The sequence below is a fragment of the Oxyura jamaicensis genome, chromosome Z (assembly GCF_011077185.1).
Source record: "Oxyura jamaicensis isolate SHBP4307 breed ruddy duck chromosome Z, BPBGC_Ojam_1.0, whole genome shotgun sequence".
NCBI lineage: Eukaryota > Metazoa > Chordata > Aves > Anseriformes > Anatidae > Oxyura > Oxyura jamaicensis.
The window spans coordinates 25513790-25524893 of record NC_048926.1 but is presented as its reverse complement, the minus strand read 5'-3'; the positions used below and the strand labels follow the sequence as shown (position 1 = coordinate 25524893).

The window sequence follows — 11104 nt, the reverse complement described above, 5'->3', positions numbered from 1 at the left end:
GACTTACTTCAGTAGCATACAGTTAGTGATACAGCTACGAGTACCCTGAATGCCTGTAGTGGTATTGCTTAAAACCAGTTCACAATTCAGCTTTGTAAGCAGCTATCTTTTCACAGTTTTAGCTAGTTATGAATTACTGGCTTACTTTGCCAATGCATTCCTTTTTGTGAACAACATTTACATTTTCAAAGGATACCTCTTTCTAGCTGAGAAAAAAAAATCTGTATTAAACAGCAGTACACTAAGTTTTAGTTTACCAAATATCTAAAAAGGGACTAATGCTACTAGGAAAAAACAAGAGCCTGCAAAAACAAAGGGTTTGCTTATACTTTTTCTGTTGGTGATGTTAATTTGTTTGTTTTAAAATTGATCTCTATGGTCTTGATAGTAAATCAAACTACAAATCTTAATTTGAAGGGATAAGAACACATTTGGTATGTATCTTACTAGGAACCTTAGCATTTGTTCTCCCCAGTTATTCAAGTTACAGCTCTAAAAAGTCAATCACTGGTTCATTGTTGCCATGAAAAAAAAAAAAAAAAAAAAGAGATGTTGAAAGATTTAACTTTAAAGATTTGAAGTTTGTATCTCATAAAGTTTGTGAAGTAAGATTTAATTTGCTCTGAGAGAGGTACAGTCTCATGCAGTCAAGCACAGTCTGCTTTTGGTACTGCAGCTTCCTCTTTTAATAATTCCGTATAAAGGGTCGAAGCTTAGTCTCAGTTTAGTGTTGGCATGACAAATCCCATTAGCTCTTGCTGCTGCCTAGGAAAACAGAAAAAGCAGTTCCATTAATACAAAGCACTGCTAACAAAACAACTGGAGATAAGGTATGACTAATCCTCATCAAGCAGTTGTGTAGCTCTATTGAGAAGACTTTTATTGAGCTAAGTAAGGCTCTTCCTCCCCTATTTGTCACCCCTTAGGAAGCTTAAGAAAAATGGAAAGCGGAAGCCCTCAGTGGTATGCAAACTTTATGTGCAAATGCAGTAATGCTTTCCCTCATGTCAGGAGGGAAGCATGAGCTGCCTTTGCACTATTACAATTTTGGAGGCTATAACCAGTAAGATACAGCATGAAGTCTGTCTTACCTTCTCAATCCTCCAATCATCTTGTTGACTTTTCTAATTTATGCAGGTTGTGTAATCTTTATGTTCATCACTTAAACAAAATTACTTTTCTGCACACCTCAAGTCAAAAGTTTCAGTATTTACTGTGTATACGTAAAGTAGTATTGACAATGTGTGTCATCTTAAACCTGTTGACAACATTGCAATAATCAGTTTATACAAACAAACAATTTTCTATAGTTCTGGTAGGGAATTTAGCAAAGCACCAACCTACCAAACATATTGTAAAATCTAAAAAAGACTAAGAGGGGCAGATATGTTCATCTCTTCAGTGCTGAACAACCCATCAGTCATGTAAAAACACTGAGCACATTCATCACTGCATGAAAACCACGGGATTAAACCAGAAGGGGCTCTTAAGTACTGCATGCATTTGAAATATTTTTCTCAGTCATATCACAGATGAAACTTGAGTTTCTGTCCCAGCAAGAACAGACCCTTTGCTGCTGCAGCCATTTGTATCAAATGTACTTCGAACAAGCTTTCAGCTTGTAACTAGTAAAGCCACAACAGCAGGAAGAGATCTCAAAAACAGCGTTCTGAACACACGGCATTTAAGATAACATTTGCATAAAAACTGATGCTTTTATATGGACTTTGTATAAATGCTTCTTATCTTTTTGACCAAAGAAAGTGTTTATTCTTCAGCCAGTTGCCTTTCATCCGAATTTCATTTTAACCTGGCAGTACCTATGTTCTTCTGCATACACGTGTGCTGGTTTCTGTGGCACAGCTAAGAGAAATTAATTATTCTGGATACAGCCCCACATCGCAGCAGAGCATCACCCGTTTCTTACGCGGCTACCTCTCAAGCTCCTTGGTTAAAGCAGGAATAAATAAATAAATAAATAAATAAAACCACCATTAGGGAAGCCACACCTGTGAGGGAGGCCTGCGGCGCAGGCAGGGAGCTGTGAAGGGAGGGCAGCCCCCGCCGCTGCCCGCCCGAGCCAGCCGCCCCTCAGCGCCCCGACCCGCGCCCAGCCGCGGCCGGCCCTTACCTCCCGCCGCGCCCGCCGCCATCTTGTCTCGTCCGCCCCCCCGGGGGTGGCTGGGGGAGGAGCGCGGGCTGGGGCCGCGAGGAGGGGAAGGGAGGGAGGCAAAGAGAGGGAGGTGGGGGCTGTCGGTGAGCTGCTGTTGTGCTGCTCTGGGGGTCACAAAATCACAGAATCACAGAATAGTCTAGGTTGGAAGAGACCTCCAAGATCACCGAGTCCACCTACCTAACCTGACCTAACACTAACACCTGACCTAACACTAACAAATCTTCCACTAAACCATATCCCTAAGCTCTACATCTAAACGTCTTTTAAAGACCTCCAGGGATGGTGACTCAACCACTTCCCTGGGCAGCCTATTCCAGTGGCTAACAACCCGTTCAGTAAAGAAGTTCTTCCTAATATCCAACCTAAACCTCCCCTGGCGCAACTTTAGCCTGTTCCCCCTCGTCCTGTCACCAGGCACGTGGGAAAACAGACCAACCCCCACCTTGCTACAGCCTCCCTTTAGGTACCTGTAGAGTGCAATAAGGTCACCCCTGAGCCTCCTCTTCTCCAGGCTAAACAGTCCCAGCTCCCTCAGCCGCTCCTCATAAGACTTGTTCTCCAGAGCCTTCACCAGCTTCGTAGCCCTTCTCTGGACTCGCTCAAGCACCTCCATGTCCTTCTTGTAGCAAGGGGTCCAAAACTGAACGCAGTACTCGAGGTGAGGCCTCACCAGAGCTGAGTACAGGGGGACAATCACTTCCCTGGACCTGCTGGCCATGCTGTTTCTTATGCAAGCCAGGATGCTGCTGGCCTTCTTGGCCGCCTGAGCACACTGCTGGCTCATATTCAGCCGACTGTAAACCACTACTCCCAGGTCCTTCTCTGCCAGGCAGCTTTCTAACCCCTCATCTCCCAGCCTGTAGCTCTGCTTGGGGTTGTTGTGCCCCAGGTGCAGGACCTGGCACTTGGCCTTGTTGAACTTCATACCGTTGGCCTCGGCCCATCGGTCCAGCCTATCCAGATCCTCCTGCAGAGCCTTCCTACCCTCGAGCAGATCGACACACGCACCTAACTTGGTGTCGTCTGCAAACTTGCTGAGGGTGCACTCGATCCCCTTGTCCAGATCATCGATGAAGATATTAAAGAGGACTGGCCCCAGTACTGAGCCCTGGGGGACTCCACTAGTGACCAGCCTCCAACTGGATTTGACTCCATTCACCACAACTCTCTGGGCCCGGCCATCCAGCCAGCTCTTAACCCAACGAAGTGTACGCCAGTCCAAGCCATGAGCAGCCAGTTTCCTGAGGAGAATGCTGTGGGGGATGGTGTCAAATGCCTTACTGAAGTCAAGGTAGACCACATCCACAGCCTTTTCCTCATCCACTAAGGGTGTCACCTTGTCATAGAAGGAGATCGGGTTCGTCAAGCAGGACCTGCCCTTCATAAACCCATGCTGACTGGGCCTGATCGCCTGCTTGCCCTGCAACTGCCGCATGATGACACCCAAGACAATCTGCTCCATGAGCTTCCCTGGCACTGATGTTAAACTAACAGGCCTATAGTTCCCCGGGTCTACCCTCCGGCCCTTCTTGTAGATGGGCATCACGTTTGCTAGCTGCCAATCAAGTGGGACCTCCCCCGATAGCCAGGACTGCCGATAAATGATGGAAAGCGGCTTGGCCAGCTCCTCCGCCAGTTCCCTCAGTACCCTCGGGTGAATCCCATCCGGCCCCATCGACTTGCGTACATCCAAATGCTGTAGCAGGTCGCCAAACATTTCCTTGTGGATTGTGGGGGCGACATTCTGCTCCTCATCCCCTTCCACAAGCTGATTACTAAGTTTCCCCCCACATCCAGTAGAGGGTGGAGATTCTCCTTAGTCCTCCTTTTTGTGTTGATGTATTTATAAAAACATTTTTTGTTGTCCTTAACAGCAGTGGCCAGATTGAGCTCCAGATGAGCTTTGGCCTTTCTGATTTTGTCCCTGCACCGCCTCGCAGCATCCTTATAGTCCTCCCTAGTGGCCCGCCCTCTTTTCCAAAGATTATAAACCCTCTTTTTTTTTTCCTAAGCTCGAACCACAGCTCTCTGCTCAGCCAGGCCGGTCTTCTTCCACGCTGGCTCGTCTTTGGGCACGTGGGGACAAACCGTTCCTGAGCCATTAAGATTTCTTTCTTGAAGAGCGCCCAGCCATCCTGGGCTCCTCTGTCTTTCAGTACCGCCTCCCAAGGGACTTTGCCAACCAGTGTCTTGAACAGCCCAAAGTCAGCCCTCCGGAAGTCCAAGACAGCAGTTTTACTGATCCCCTTCCTGACTTTGCCGAGTATCAAGAACTCTACCATTTTGTGGTCACTCTGCCCAAGACAGCCCCCGACCATCACGTCTCCCACCAGTCCTTCTCTGTTAGTGAACAGAAGGTCTAGCGGGGCACCTCCCCTGGTAGGCTCGCCAACCAGCTATGTCAGGAAGTTATCTTCCACGCTCTCCAGAAACCTCCTGGACTGCTTTCTCTGGGCTGTGTTGTGTTTCCAGGAGATGTCTGGAAAGTTAAAGTCCCCCACAAGAACAAGCGCTGACGATTTTGCAACTTCCGCCAGCTGCCTGTAGAACTCCTCATCTGTCCCCTCATCCTGGTTTGGCAGTCTATAACAGACCCCCACCAGGATGCTTCCCTTGTTGGCCTTTCTGCTGATCCTAACCCATAGCAACTCCACCTTGTCATTCCCAGCCTCAAGTTCGATGACATGGAAACACTCTCTAATATAGGGAGCCAATCCACCACCCCTTCCGTGCTGCCTGTCCCTTCTGAAGAGCCTATAGCCAGACATTGCAGCACTCCAGTCATGAGAGTGGTCGAACCATGTTTCCGTAATGGCAACCAAGTCATAGCCTGCGTGCTGCACAATGGCTTCCAGCTCCTCCTGCTTGTTGCCTATGCTGTGTGCATTAGTGTAAATGCACTTCAGCTGGGCCTTAGCCTTCTCCCCCAGCCTTGCCACTGTTCCCCCTGGCACACCTCCAACAAGCTTTGTTTCATCCCCGCCCCCCTTCTCACCTAGTTTAAAGCCCTCTCAATGAGCCCTGCCAGCTCCTGGGCCAGGATCCGTTTTCCCCTTGGGGACAGTTGGGACCCATGTGCAGCCATCAGGCCAGGTGCCGAGTAGAGCGCCCCCTGGTCAAAGAACCCAAAATTCCTGTGTTGGCACCAGCCTCTGAGCCACGTGTTTATCAGGTGGGCTTTTCGTGTCCTCTCTGAACCATTCCCTGCCACTGTAGGAATGGACGAAAACACCACCTGTACTCCCGCTCCGTCCACTAACCGTCCCAGCCCCCTGAAGGCCCGTTTGATAGCCTTCAGGCTTCTCTCATCAATGTTATCACTGCCAGCCTGGACTGTCAGTAGCGGGTAGTAACGGGTAGTAGTGGGTCCAGAATGAGTCTGGCGCATTTTAATGTATATGTATTAAAGTGGCTTTTAAAATATTTAGGATCAGAGGTGATCCTGAGAAGAATGGGTGAAGTCCCAGGAATGGTTTTGAAAGAGAAGTGCCTGTTGGGAGCCAGCACAACCAGCCAAGGGGGCAGGCGCAAAAGTAGCCTCAGCCTGGTCAGGGACCAGCAGCCCGTCTCATCAGTTGGCAAGCTGACTCGTAATGGGCTATCGGCTGCTCCTTCGCTGTAAATGGACAGTTCTTCTGCCTCGCCCTGCTCGCCCCGTGTGTTCTTCCTTTCCTAAGCAAAGGAGTAGGGTGGACTGCCCTCGCCTTTGTGTTCTCAAGCCCAGCCTGGATGCTACTGCAGAAATATGCTTTGGCCAGGCCACTGGGCCATGTGAGCCCAGAAAGTCTTTGTTGGTGTTTAGACTAGAATTTGCAGCAAATTCTAGTCTCACAATGAAATCTCAATGTTCAATTATTTCCTCTGCAACCCTTCACTTTCTTCTTTCTTTTTTTTCCCTCTGGCTACTTTTGTTTCTCTAGATACTACTGTTTCCCTTTAGATGCTACTTTAGCAACTAAAAAAGCAAACAAACAAAATAAACAAAAAAACACTGATACCAGACTTCTGGTACCATGATACCAGACTTCTTACCACCATCATGCTGGTCACTGGATTTGTTTGTGTGTTTGTTTGTTTTAACTTCCTACTTTTTTGTATTTAGCGTGTAACGACAGGGCTGGATTAAACACTAAAGCATTTAGCAGTGTCAATGAGGCTTACTGCGAGTCGAATTTATAGTACCAGCTCCTTAATCCCAGGCTATACCTGGAGTATTGTGTCCATTTCTGGGATCCCCAGTACAAAAGAGACACGGACATACTGGAAATTGAGTTAAATCCAGTTGGAGGCTGGTCATTAGTGGAGTCCCCCAGGGCTCAGTACTGGGGCCAGTTCTCTTTAATATCTTTATCAATGACCTGGATGAGGGGATCGAGTGCACCCTCAGCAAGTTTGCAGATGACACCTGTGTTATCTGCTCGAGGGTAGGAAGGCTCTGCAGGAGGATCTGGATAGGCTGGACCGATGGGCCGAGGCCAACTGTATGAGGTTCAACAAGGCCAAGTGCCAGGTCCTGCACCTGGGGCACAACAACCCCAAGCAGAGCTACAGGCTGGGAGATGTGTGGTTGGAGAGCTGCCTGGCAGAGAAGGACCTGGGAGTAGTGGTTGATAGTCGGCTGAATATGAGCCAGCAGTGTGCTCAGGCGGCCAAGAAGGCCAACAGCATCCTGGCTTGCATAAGAAACAGTGTGGCCAGCAGGTCCAGGGAAGTGATTGTCCCCCTGTACTCAGCTCTGGTGAGGCCTCACCTCGAGTACTGTGTTCAGTTTTGGACCCCTCGCTACAAGAAGGACATGGAGGTGCTTGAGCGAGTCCAGAGAAGGGCTACGAAGCTGGTGAAGGCTCTGGAGAACAAGTCTTATGAGGAGCGGCTGAGGGAGCTGGGATTGTTCAGCCTGGAGAAGAGGAGGCTCAGGGGTGACCTTATTGCACTCTACAGGTACCTGAAAGGAGGCTGTAGCAAGGTGGGGGTTGGTCTGTTTTCCCACGTGCCTGGTGACAGGACGAGGGGGAATGGGCTAAAGTTGCACCAGGGGAGGTTTAGGTTGGATGTTAGGAAGAACTTCTTTACTGAACGGGTTGTTAGTCACTGGAATAGGCTGCCCAGGGAAGTGGTTGAGTCACCATTCCTGGAGGTCTTTAAAAGATGTTTAGATGTAGAGCTTAGTGATGTGGTTTAATGGTTTAGTGGAGGACTTGTTAGTGTTAGGTCAGAGGTTGGACTCGGTGATCTTGGAGGTCTCTTCCAACCTAGATGATTCTGTGATTCTGTGAATCCACTGGAGGGCATCAAAGATGCTGAAGGGATTGGAGCACTTCTGTGAGGTAAGGATGAGAGAACTGAGACTGTTTGGCCTGGAGAAGAAGAGGCTCAGGGGCATCTCTTCAATGGCTTTAAATACCTGAAGGTGTGGTGCAAAGAGGAAAGAGCCAGCCTCATTTCAGTGGTGCTCAGTGCAAGGACAAGAGGAACATGTACAAGCTAGAACACAGGAGGTTCCCCCTGAACACCAAGATGCACTTCTGTGCTGTGTGGGTGACCAAGCACTGGCGCATGTTGCCCAGAGATGTTATGGAGTGTCCCTCCTCAGACATCTTCAAGCGCCACCTGGTCCTGGGCAACCTGCTCTGTGTGTCCCTGCTTAAGCAGGGTTTGGACCTGATGGCCTCCAGAGGTCCCTGCCAGCCTCAGCCATTACATTATTCTGTGATCTTGTGAACTTCCTTGGCAACTTCCTGATCTTTCTGTTTATTCTTTATCTGCATAATGGGAATAATAATACTTCTCCACAAAATGTGCCATGAAGAACTGATTAGCAGTTGGATATTACAAAGATGGAGGCTACAAACATATCTAGAGAGGCAGAAAGTAGTCTTGAACTAACAATTGCAAGAAAACCAAAAAGAGCTTACATGAGAGTGGTCACTTGAAGAAATAACATGCCATCCAGCCTACCATTTGCTACAGGAACTCAATCCTGCCACTTATTCTTGAGGTTAAGATTCATGACCCAGAAGAGGCTAAGCTGTGAGAAGAACAGCAGGCATGTGAAGAGTTTGAATGGTAAGTGCTAAGTAAGAATGAATTTTAGAAAGTATACGAGTGTTTATTCTTAAATGCCAGCCTTCAGATTAGAAAGGTTAGAACGAAACTCCAGCAGATCTTCCCTGAGGCTGTTTGTGCCACCGCTGAGGTACAACACCCTCCTCCGGCTTTGCAAGCCCTGCATTCTTCTGCACAGCAACAAAGAAATGATTAGTTAAAAATTAATTAATTAATTTAATTAATTAATTTATACAATGCACAAGAAAATGGCACAGCACCAGGCCATTTCAACTTTTTAAAATATTGTCATGTGCTTTGTAAAGAGCAATTCTTCCTTGCCTGATGTTGTGCAAATTCATGGTGTTACCAAATCCTTGCTCTTGAGGCAGGTCTGAATGGGACCTTCTGTTCTTAGGCTATTGCTTTGTGTGATGAAGGCATGTTGATCCTCCAGAAAGGCAGTGGCAAGTAGAATACAGCTGTGGTATTTCAGTGGTATGTTTTATGTTCAGAGTTTTTTTGAGAAATTTTCTGACCCATGCCAACAAAGAGGTTTTTTGTTTGTTTGTTTGTTTGTTTGTTTTTGTTAGTTTTTGTCGTGATCGCTGTGGGAAAGCAGAGGTTCTGGCTGGGTGGGTTATTTGATCATGGAATGCTGTTAAGCTTTCTGCGGAGGCCTGTGTGATGTGAAAGTGATAAACAAGAAACATAGATATGGAATCCCCATTTTTGTTCTGGTTGAAGACAAATAATTAAGTGAGCAAGGTCGCTGTCTGTCTATTTCAAAGTTTGCTCAAAGCACTCTATGAGAGGGTGAGTGTAGTTGGGATGTTTTTGAAAAATAAGATTTCTTTGTGACAATTGTTCCATTTTTCAATTCACCATATAGATACTTCATTTTAGGCATCTTCTGTCTTTACAGAACAAAGACGTGATATGGAAATTGCTCACGGTACCCATGTGGAGGAAATTACAAGTTCTTTAAAATAACCTTACCAAGTACACATCTTTAGTGTCAAATTTTGGAGGGATTTAAAGAGTTATAGCTCTTCCGGTGAATTTGCAATACTTGTGCTTTGTTTTTTGTTTGTTTGTTTGTTTGTTTGTTTGTTTTTGTTTTTTTTTATGGATTGAAATATTTGGCATATATTTTGACTTGACTGAGAAATACATGTGGAAGATAAATGGGAGCTTCAGCCTTATCTGCTTTCCCACGTGTCTGTACATGTGGCACCCTGCAGAGACCTTGCCATCTGAGCACAGAAATCTGCACCTGACTTGCTCCAATGCCCATTGAGTTGGAATTTTGCCACAGCAAGAATCGAATGAAAACTGAATGTGGTTTTAAGCCTGTAATCATTCTCACATTGGGTAGCCACAGCTTGTTCTTCCTCAGACCCATGGAAACCAAGTTTAGCTGTTTTCTCCAAAGGCTATATATTTGGAGTTACAGAAAATGTGATGTGAGCCTGATGGGCTTCCTAGCTATCCTGTGACTTGCTTTCAGAAATGTTTTTCCTTTCCCCTAGATGCAGCTAACATCTGGCAATGGTAATATTGCAATTCCCAGTATTCACTGTTAAAACTAATGAAGTATTGAAGCCTAGATAAATCACTTTAGTCGTTACAAATAAAGATTAAGAAGGCTTAACTGAGTATAAGGCTGATTTTAAAAATGCTAGAGTAGATGCATTGTCAGGAGACCTTTAAGTTTCAGATTTCAGTAGACCTGAAGAGGCCTCCTGTAACAGCTGGCAGGATTATTAATAGCTGCCACAACTGATTTAGGTAAAGAATTGTTTTCCTGTGGGATTTTAACTAATGAGTCATGTCATTTTGTTCACCTTAGTTTTTATTTGTTTTGCTTTGAAAGGAATAAGTTTTTGTTATGCAGGCTGGATACAGACAGTGTGTCCTGTTTTGAAAACTGGGAAAATCATCCTACAAATTCTGGACTCTAAGAGCAGGGGTCTCAACGGGGATGTCATTCTTGTCTTAAGAGTATGCATGCTAACCTGCGTCAGATAATGATCCTGCCCCTGGTACTCATACTTACATTGTGTTAGTAAATGGATAATGGAGTGAACATTGGTGTAGAAATCTACATATACACATGCCCTAACTCTTAAAACCTGAGGAGAAATTAAAATGTTTATGTCATACATCAGAAGAACAACACAATCCCAAACTCAGAGATGTGTCCTTCTTTCTCAGCAGCACTTCCTGCATGCAGTATTACAGCAATTAGCTGAGGATTTTTCTGCTGTCATTCATTTAGGAGACATGGTATGTTTGCTTACCTAAATGAAGCAATTACCCCCTGCTCAAATTCAGCATTCTGGACGGCAGCTGAACTAATAGTTGGTGTAATCATGATGTCAGCCAAATTGTAGCAAAGTTACAGGTGTCAGGGTGCTTGTTTATTTTCAAAACACTGCACATTTCATATTGCATATTTCTCATTTTAATAATTATGTTTTATATTCCTTTTATTGTTAAAAATAGTCCAGAGCCTTGAAATCTGTAACTCCAACAGCTGCAGTGCTATGATTTTTTACTGGTTTCAGCTAGAGTGACTTAATCATCTGACAATTAGCAATGATTTTACAAAGCATATTTTGGACTCTAAAAGACTCATTTGGAGTAAAAATCATTTTCTGCAAAGTGAAGATAGGAGTCTTCACTTCAGACTTTCATAACAGTATTTTTCACCAGGTACTTGCTGCTTTAAGCTACTGTTAATGTCAGAATAGGATATAATTTCATAGGTACTTGCATCTTTTTTTTATGACAGTGCCTCTCCTAAGTGCAGTTACTTGGAATTTACACCAGTGTTAATAAGAAGAAAAATACGTTCCAAGCCCTAGATCTCCAGAATGG

The 11104-nt window shown here is 45.6% G+C and overlaps 1 long non-coding RNA gene and 1 other non-coding gene across 2 annotated transcripts; both read right to left on the bottom strand.

The window, feature by feature from the left end:
- Positions 1 to 115: 115 nt before the first annotated feature.
- Positions 116 to 1551, bottom strand: LOC118156119. The gene is made up of 2 exons (XR_004746160.1): positions 1345 to 1551; positions 116 to 765 (listed from the first exon to the last, which is right to left on the bottom strand). It is a non-coding gene; the product is annotated as an uncharacterized LOC118156119 (long non-coding RNA).
- On the bottom strand, positions 982 to 1106 carry LOC118156792. Its single transcript, XR_004746445.1, has one exon. It is a non-coding gene; the product is annotated as a small nucleolar RNA SNORA47 (small nucleolar RNA).
- Positions 1552 to 11104: the final 9553 nt, after the last annotated feature.